Consider the following 10,519-nt stretch of genomic DNA (forward strand, 5'->3'; position numbering starts at 1 on the left):
TGAAGAGCGATACACTATTTCCGGTATTGATGTACCACTCTTAACGAACTAAGGGAACCTGGATTAAGAGGTAGCGTATTCGGTCTAGGAAACCAGATATTTAAAGGCACTGTACTCAATGCGCTGACCACGCCATCATTTAAAAACTAATGTGTGCGCCGTCTGGCCGTTCATAGCTATTTGTGGACTTATGTGGCAAGGAGTTTTAGTTTCATTTAAGAGTTTTGATCCCGGCGAAATTAAAATACCGCTAATTTTACAGTAATTATGTGATATCTTCAAAATAGATAAAAAAAAATAATTGAAATATGGAACAAGAGCGCGCAATATTATTTTGCGTGAGGTACCGTTATCACAAGTCACCTAGCGGCTTTCCGTTTTCAGCTGTTTAGAAACGCGAAAATAAATGCCGATTTTCAAAATGACTCGAAATCGAAAGCAGCTAAGTGAGTCGTGATTACGGTTTCTCATGTAAAATAATATTGTCTAGGGAGATCTTGTTCCACATTTCGATTTTTTTTTATCTATTTGAAGATATCACATAATTACTGTAAAATTAGCGGTATTTTAATTTCGCCGAGATAAAGACTCTTAAGGGTTATGTTGTTTTTAATGAATAATATACGCGTTATTTGACTGTGTGCTGTTTCTCCCAAAGATAAATTGAAAGAAAATGTCAAATGCTAATAAATTCAAAATAAAAAAGTTCGCTTCTGCACAACAGAATTAAATAAATAAATTAAAATTGAATAAATTACCCATCCTGCGGTAAGCAGTTCGCAAATGAAATCGTCCAGGCACACGCCTTTGATAGTTTTGCTTTAGTGACAGACTGTTTTACAGTGGATCAACTTTTTTAGTATATCACGGTATCTTTGTGGATTTAGGCTTGTTATTTTAGAGCAGTGGTTCCCAATTGGTGTGTCGCGCAGTCTCATAGTGTAAGTCGCAAAATTTTTCAATTTAAAAATCATGAAGCATTTAATAATGGCTAAAATTAATTTTGAGGCAGTCTATGCCTCCAGTGGCAGTAACACTCCCCAGTGCTACATAGAGTCAGTACTAAATAGAAACTTTTATTAGTTTTACACTACCTAGGAACTATAATTTACGACGGATGGTCCAAAAATAAAGTTACAAAGCATAAAATATTTATGCTATTCACTGTAACTTAACGAAAATTTATATGTTGATTAACCCTTATCCGGGCAAGACATTTTTGTAACGTAAACGGGCAACCGGGGCCTGTGAGGCCCAGTATATATTTTAAGTGCAGAATACACAAAATCAATGCCTATTGTCACTTACTGTTCAGACTAGTCTAGAATGTACCGGTATATATTTTTATCAAGCAGCGAAACTTCGTGTCACGCTTTTGTAAGCCGTCCAAGCAGAATAGCATATCCGGTCTAGACATTTTTGTAACGTAAACGGGCAACCGGGGCCTGTCGGGCCCAGTATATATTTTAAGTGCAAAACACTCAAAATTCAATGTCTGTTGCCGCATACTGTTCCGACTAAAGGTTACAATAGTCACGTGTTCAATATATAATTATGTGACAATTTGATCTAATATTTGACAGGAATTTCACTAAAGTTATACGGGGCCTCCTAGGCCCCGGTTGCCCGCTTACGTCAGGAAAAGATTTTCAAATTAAAAAAAAAAAAAAAAGAGCTTTACCAACTCGATATGTTCATGATTTTAACTTCGACGAAAGATAGAAGAATTCAGTATTTTATGTCTTCGAAATATGTATGGTTATTGAGAAATTTTAGGAAAATGAAGCTACTGGGCCTGGGAGGCCCCGGTTGCCCGGATAAGGGTTAATAACGTCTGTCTTGGTGTAGGTTGGAAGACTTCGGATTCTGACCATGTATACCTGGGAAGAGGATATTAAAAATGATGACTCGTCTGGAAAATTGGTCAGGAGAAGTTAGATCGGTGGCACGGTTCCTGTGGGCCAACTACATTACACATTCATAAGCAGATTGTAGAGATGTACGGAGAGGACTAAATTTCAAAGCAATATGTAGTGAAATGATGTCATGCCTTCAAAGAAAGACGGACCAATATTATTCATGACAACCTGGGACACAGCAGTACATCCAGTACTGCAACGACAGACTTTACGCTTGGAATGACTAGAGCACCCCTTCTATAGCCCTGACCTAGTCCCAGTAACTTTCACCTTTTCCCTGTTCTAATGCAAAAAAGGGCTTGCTACCATTATCTGACAAGCGATTATGTCAAACCCGCTGCCTCGCGGTGACTACGAGAACTTGACGCGTATTTCTATGCAAATGGTATAGAAAACTTTATCTGCCGTTGTGATAAGCGGTTGAATAAAAACTATGATTACATCGAGCAGTATTGTTGAGTGCCCTCTATCTTCAGGTGTGTTCATTTTCCAATTATGTCTCACATATACGCCATAATAGGCTTTGTTTCTTTATCTTTTTTTTTTTTTTTTTTGATCATTCCTCGCATATTATTATTATTAATAATAAAAGATCAAATAAGCGTGTCACGATGTATTGCGCGTTCAGTAAAATGTGTCGTCTGTGGAAAAATAGGTTGGGAACCACTGTTTTAGAGTAATAATGATTATATCAAACCAAACAAAATGCAAAACGTTACAACAATAATTGAGAATAAAGAATTGTTCCAAATATTGATTTTCTTTTTGGCGGTTCCTCTGAGTTCTGCTGGCTTAGTCTACTTTGTTTTAGTCAGAAATCTGATACTGTAACCAATGAAAATGCATTAACCCTAGAAAGGCAAACTTCACTATTAACTCATTAAAGGTAAACATACGTAATATTTACGTACACACTAAATAATGATCTATAAATATACGATTCATATAGAAACTCTTATTGTTGGTTTGTTCAAGGTTCCAAAATTGAAGTTTTATTGTTTAGATAGTATTACAGCACAACTATTATCCAGGGCCGTAATTTGTGGGGGCAGGGGTGACAACTGCAACCTAGGAAAGCTCCCCGTGGTTTGAGAGGACCCATTTTAAGAAGAAATTTTCTAACTTCATATACGGTACGAACATGAAATTAAAAATGAAGCATCAAACAGATTCGCTAATTACATTAACAAAACAGCACACAAAAGGTAAATAAAACAAAAATGAATCGTGAGCCCATTTCAGTAAACAAATATTTATTCGTATGGCTTTGAGATTTGTCAATATTGTCTCCTTAATTAATTTTTATGTATGGAACGGGCCCAGGGGTGTAAGTAACGGCACCGCAGATCTTGCCGTGTGGGAGGGCCCGCAGGCTCCGGGGACCCATAAAGAGTAAGAGAAAATGGAAAGAGAGGGGGCACAAGAATTAGAAAAACAACTTTTTCTAGGGGGCCCAAATACACATATTAATGCTTTCCCCCTGCCCCCCAGAAAAAATCTAAGTTACGGCGCTGCTATTGTCCTAAATCCTTTACAAGTACATAGAAAAAAAGCAAAATAAACATTATTAACACTTAAGAACAAACTCTGAGAAAGTCTAGATATATCACTGTTTATTTTTGTTATTAGGAAATATTGAATTCATATTGAATAGTTCTTTCACATTATATGTCAGATTGGTTCGCACACAGTTATAACAATTTTGATTTGATGTTCACCACGTACTGGCTTATTGCAGTTATAGCAGTGTTCCTTCTTGAGATCTTCCCACTTGAATCTGTCATTGGATTTGTGTTCCAAGGACTATTCTTTCCTAGCAATTCACTAATACCACTAACTTCCACTTGCCTTTCGTCAAATGTAAGTTCATTTGCCTTCTCATTTCTAAAATATACTGCCGTCTCTGTGTGATTTTATCCAGATTCCTCTCTTGAATGCGTGGCGAAACTGCTATTTTCGTTTTTACTACATGTGGAAACTTTCCGCTTATTTGGTTGGATTTGAGATTTCACATTCTACAGTTCGAATTCCTGACACAAAATGTTGTTCAATATCATTTTCACTGGGGTATAATCTGGATCTTTGTCGGAGTCATCTGCTTCTTCTTCTGATCTCACATCAAGTTCAGCGTTATCTTCTTCCATTTCTGAATCTGAGGTTCCTCTAATATCCGTAAAATAGCTTCCTCGTTATTTATTGCATCACACTCGACCATTTTTGAAATAATAATTAAATATTTACGAATGACAATAGTCCATTGATGGTAAACATACGTAAAAAATGCGTGCAAGAAAACTAACGCTAAAGGTAAACACACGCTAAACTTACGTATAAGATTTTACGTTAAAAGGTAAACATACGCCAAATTTACGTATAAGGTTCTACACTCAATCGTTTGGCAGAGCCAACATAACACCTATCGAAGTAATTAACGTCGGAACTTCAAGCCAAATAACCCGCGATAGCATATCTAGAGGTTTGTATTTCTACACACAGTTCCTGCTATGTCACATCAGTGTTTCCAACTCGTACACGTAAAATTTACGTAGTTTACCTTTCTAGGGTTAAACACAATAATGTACACTCATGTCCAAAATGATTGTCGCATATCTATAACTGTGTTCTTGTGTAAGAATATAATTCGATAATGATTTTGCAGCGTACTTTTAATACTGATACTATCTGTATAATCGGAAAATGTATATTTGTGGTAAATTTCATAAGAAAATGATTATAAATATGAGAATTAGAATGACTAAAACAAAATGTTGCTAAATGGACAAGAAAGTTTTATTTTCGTTTTATTGTTCTTATTTACTGCTCTTTTGACATGAAATTTTCCACATACATCTCTTTGCCGATTATACACATACAAACATTATAAGAAATACCGGGCGAATTCGTCATCAAATTATATTCCTACAACAACATATTCATAGACATACGACAATAATTTTCGACTTGAGTGTACCTATGCAAAACACTTCTGATTCAATTGCCTTTGTTAATATGCAAAAAATACTAAATTATACACATATGATACATATCAGTGTTTAAAATTTTATATGATTCCTTTTGGTGTATTGTGAGTACATAAGGATAATATGTGAGACGGAACCTCCTGTTTAAAATGAGATCTGAACCACTCAGCGTGTTCGTATCCAAAGTAAAAGCCTGCACTGAAAATCAAAAACTGGAAGCATGTACGTTAGTCACTCACCTACAAACAAACAGAATTTCTTGTTTATGGGCGCTGAGTTCAATTCCCGTTCGGGACACTTGGGTCGAGAAAATGAAAATGCTTTTTCAGGCCAGCCATCTTGCGTGAGGTTTTCCTGGGTTTTTCTCATTCACACGAGACAAATGCCGGGATGGTACCTAACAAACAAGTCCTTCCTTTCCTTTTCTCGAATAGTGTGATCACTGAGGGACATCATCTTTCATATGCGACAGCCTAACATGGTCATAGATTCTGAAAGCCCAGAAATCCTTGTTTATGTACGCATTTATTGTTGATGAAAATGAAATGAAATGTTTGAGTTTTACGTCCCACGGTTATGCCGGCTAGGCTAAAGGAAACGGTTAAGATGAGTAATGAATGAAATGGCGGAATGAAGAAAGTGGGAGGAAACGGGAGAACTTCGAGAAAACCCACGAGCACGGTGTTTGTCCACCACAAAGTCCACACGGCGCGAGCTGGGATCGAACCAGGGGCCCCAAGCACCGGAGGTGAACGCTCTATCACTGAGCCACCGCGCCCCCCACATTTATAGTTGATGTTTCTAATGTAAAATGATCAGCCGTCAAATTACTTCAAATTCTCTGAACAGGTTGAAATCCAGAACAGATCCAGGGTAATCTGGCACAGGGCCGTAACTTGTAGGGAGGAAGGGGGCAACTGTCCCCCAGGGAAGCTCCCATCCGTTCGAGGGGGGGGGGCACTTTAAGACAAAATTTTCTTACTCTATATACAATACGAACATGAAATTATAAATGAAGCATCTAACAGATTCACTACATTACATAAACAAAACAGTACACAAAAGATAAATAAAACAAATATGATACGTAGACCCATTTCAGTGAAAAATGTCTACTATTAGGGGCCCTACAAATAATCATATGACTTTGAGATTTGTCAATATTGTCCCCTTAATTGTCATATACGGAACGGGTGCAGGGGCGTAACTAATGGCCCCGCAGACCTTGCGTGCGGAAGGGCCCACATTCTCCAGGGACCCATAAAGAGTAAGAGAAAGATGAAAAGAAAGGGCCCAAGAATTATAAAAAACAACTTTTCCTAGAGAGCCCAAATACGCGTATTAATGCTTGCCCCTCCGGAAAAAAAAATCTAAGTTACGGCACTGACCTGGCAAGATGGGATTACACGAAAATGCAACTGTGGAGAAGACCAGACTGTTGAGCTGTCGACAATGTCCAATGTCCTGCAAGTAAGATGTCCTATACAGGGTCTCAAACAATGCACTAATTTTAGCTAAGTTTTCGTTAAGTGTTACATATTTGTAAGTCTGTAAATATGCATGTATGTTTCTGATAAGAGAAGAATTATATACATTTATTTATATTTACACTTTATCCTTGACTACGACCAGACATCAAATCACTGCAGGAAAAAAATGTTTCTGGCAATTAGCTAGCGACACAGTGACACAGCGTTAAATGCTCAGAGTGATACACAATGTAAATAATCCCTAGCAACTAACGCCGTACCCACATGGAACTTGGGAGTTAGAAACCTCCACTCCAAAATTCTCTGAGATTTACAGTATATAGGCTAAAATGGATAATTCTAATTCGTCATTTTTAAGCCTCTCTGAACAGGGGCGGATCCAGGGGCGATGGGGCAATTCCCCCCTCCCAGAAGAGGAAACCTTCTTATTTTATATATAAATAAAACCCATCCCAGAGTTTGGAGTTCTTAAAAGTAGCTCCAAGTAGCAGTATTACAACCCCCGATGGCAGAACTTCGTTTGTCTTTCTGCGATGAGCTTTTGTGTCAAAAGTTTGCAGGAGAAAAACACTTGTGATTCTTAAAAATACGCTTTTTGAGGCGTAAAAAACAGTTCAACTATATTTATGCGAGTAGTTCGTGCATTTAAGATACCTACACATAGCAGGCATGCTTTTGTACTTTTCTGTTGACTTTTTTTTTTTTAATCCTCTGGCAATTTTTCTGCACAGGCACGGCAAATTTTCTGCGATCACATCGCAGATCGCGGCATGTTCTGCTATGGGGTTAAAACCCACCGCCTCCCCCGAGAAGTCCGTCCTGGATCCGCCCCTGTCTCTGAATTACATAATTATGATTACTTTAATGAATGATTCAATTCTTCTTTGTGAAGTTAACTGTTTGTTTATCATAATCAAAATGCATTTAATTATGAATCATTGCCTGCTAGCTTGTGTAAGCGCAACGACTAATATTGTTCTTCCAGATACACATCAACAAAACTAAACAGGAGAAAATTAAAAAGAAAAATATATCGATAGGGATTATAAAAGACGTTCCGATGGTGATTTTGATACCGATTCAATTGTTTCTCTCCTGACAAGCAATTGATTAAAAGACTTAACGACAATTGATTAAAATAAATGCAAACGATTCATGTAATCAAATCATTTTTCCATTCAACTTAGATGATCGAAATAAATGATTTACGAGAAGCGAGAAAGCATATTAATCTCAACTTCCTCCCTCCCCCCGCCCGAGATTTTTGTCTGAATTGTAGAGCTGCAATAAGATTATACAGGGCATACAACTCAGTATGATGTGCTTATTCCGTAGAAAATAGGAAAACTTGATTTCGGGGCCATTCAAAAACTCTGTGGCTCCTGATCCAAAAATGCATCAAAAGTACCAATATATTTCAATCAAAAATTTTCTTGTACGCCTTATATATGTCTGGAGAACTACATAGAGTGTACCCAAACCGAAACTATCGGTTAACTCAGTATGGTGTGCTTATTATTTAATATAGTAGCTACATATATTAAATACTCTAGTAGGGGAGTAGCAAATTTAATAAGTTTTGATATGTATTTCCAAAAACCGAACCTCTTTCGAAAATGCAGGGAGGTCAACTGCTCCCTCTTCTCCCCATTGCCAACGCCCTTGTATACAAGTTTTATTTTCAGTCTGTCTTACATGTCCATTAGACCGATCTAGCACTGATTTCTTTTTTATTTTTACTTTATTTATTTATTTTTATTTGATTTCTTTTTTATTTTTACTTTATTTATTTATTTTTATTTGACCTTTTTTATTTTTACTTTATTTATTTATTTTTATTTTATTTTTTTTTTGTATAAAAATATTTCTTTCTCAATATTCGAACTATTATTCCTGTATTAAATTGTTGGACAATTATTTTGAATATTTTATTAGAATAATTAATTATTGATTTTTTAGTTTAACGTCTCACGATTATGCACCGAGAATACGGAAGCCAGTGATGATGAGATGGATGGTATTGGTAAAATGATTATAAAGTGGGAAAAAGCGGGAGAACCCACGCACACGGTGTTTGTCCACCACAAAGCCCACTTGGCGGGAGCTGGGATCTAATCAGGAACCATACGCGCTAGAGATGAGTGACACTGGAATTTTAAACAGGCCCGTATCCAGGGGGTCTAGGCCCCCCTAAAATTTTCACGGTAGACTGGCAAATAAACTATAATATGGTGATGAATTATAATATGGTTGCATCGGGGCCCCCTTAACTTCAACCGGGGCCCCCTTAACTTCAGCCGGGTCCCCCTACATTTTGGGGCTGGCTACAGGCCTGATTTTAAAAGAATCGCTCTGAAGCCTAGATTCATAAAAATTAACAATGCAACTACTTTATGATTTAAACGCTAATTTTCAGTGCTCAATTTCATTTTGCGATTTCTAAATATTAATATCTATATTTCATGGCTCATATCACTCAAAATTAATCTTTGAAAAATAACCCGATGAAAAATTTAAAAAAAATAAAATAAATGGAACCCAAAACAGAATAATTAATCTTAGCAAACCTGCATTAAATAACAATGTTATTAATCAAAGGTTCTCTTAGTTATCAAAACTGCTCATCACAGAACGTTCTGCTGCCGTCACAGACACAGAAAACTTTTATCTTAATTTTTCTTTCAACACAGCCTCAATACATTGTAATCATAGCAAAATTATTTATTTTGGCGCACTCACAAACCATCTAAATTAAAATTAATAATAATTTACATTATAGAAAATTTTAAAAGTAATTAATTAGAATGAAATATTATTTATATATATTAAAACAGTATGTTTGTTTTATTTGTTCTCTGTTTGGTTAAAAATTATGTTTTCATAACAGAACCCATTCATCAGGTCTTATGCCACTGCAGACAACATATCTGTAAATCGATTCTCGTATTCTACGATTTTGAATTTTTGGGCGGGAATAATACATTTTCATCAAAATCTCGCGTTATGCTGATATAATTACCATTATCAAGCGTCTACCACTCATTGGTGACATTTTAAAACATTTTTGTGATTTTTTATACGGATTAAAACGAATAATTATGAGGAAAATTAACGTTAAGCACAGTGTAATCGATGTGGATCAGTCAATTTGTACGTACAATCCGAACTCTCTTCACAGCAGATTTTAGATGTTATTTTGCTGTAATCACCTTTAAATTCAGAAGAATAATATTTATTTTTTGAATATCACGTAACGTTTAAAGGTTTCTTTGGTCGTAACAAATTGTAGACACTATTTTTTCTCCGCTGTATGTTCGCCAGACTATAATTATCGAAGACGCTATCTCCTACGAAGATAAAATACCTGTCAGAAGCACTGTTTTTAACTTTTAAAACACGACTTTCTTTATTCAACAAATAATATAGAACTAAATTTTTACTAGTAATTGGGTCTAGTTAACGAAATCACATTTAACTTTATAATCTTGCCCGTAACTGCTTGCGCTTTCCCGTGTATATATATTATGCTCTACATACTTACACAGCACACCAGCACCAGCATCGTTTGTTGGGGCTGGGCGAAGAAGCTTTACTTCTCTTCGTGACAATCGTTATGCACTAAACCCAACACAAACACGACAAACTTACCTCGACACAAGCACAATCATTTGAAGTTTTGTGATTCTCCGTTGCAAAATAATAACTATTCCAAATAACTTGTTGAAAAACACTTTCACCTTACAGTAAAAACTCACTAAACTCTTAATTTAACAGAAATAATACATTTTGTGCCACTGACCTTCTACCTACCGGAAGCATCACCGCTTCCAAATTTTAACACCAGGTGCCACTACCGTTGCAACGCTACCAGAGTATTTATAAAATTCAGATATATGCGCAACAGAATTTTGAGTCGAAAGAAGAAAAGAAGGGAATGTGTATAAATATTCGTATTGTGAATATGATGCACATAAATATGTAATGTACAGTATTTTAATCTTTTGCTATGAAAGGAAAAATTCTTTCACAGAAGGAAAGAAGATTTGAAAACCCTGAAATGTATTTAAACAACGTAGGAAAGAAATATTGTACAAATGCACAGCGCGAACAATTTAAATAGCAAATTAGC

General features: G+C 36.1%; 1 protein-coding gene across 3 annotated transcripts in view; it reads right to left on the bottom strand.

Moving 5' to 3' along the window:
* Positions 1-10,253, bottom strand: part of Fbl6 (F-box and leucine-rich repeat protein 6) — a 95,601-nt gene extending 85,348 nt beyond the window's left edge. The window contains exon 1 of one of the 3 annotated variants that reach the window (XM_081764459.1): positions 10,190-10,253. The gene's annotated coding sequence lies outside the window, so the exon portion shown is untranslated. Of the gene's footprint in view, positions 1-6,288; positions 6,310-10,038 lie in introns of those variants that run through there. The other 2 variants (XM_081764458.1, XM_081764460.1) reach the window with 2 other exon arrangements.
* Between the last annotated feature and the right edge of the window lie 266 nt (positions 10,254-10,519).

The sequence above is a fragment of the Thermobia domestica genome, chromosome 7, assembly GCF_964235325.1.
Source record: "Thermobia domestica chromosome 7, izTheDome1.hap1.1, whole genome shotgun sequence".
In the NCBI taxonomy this organism is placed as follows: Eukaryota; Metazoa; Arthropoda; class Insecta; order Zygentoma; family Lepismatidae; genus Thermobia; species Thermobia domestica.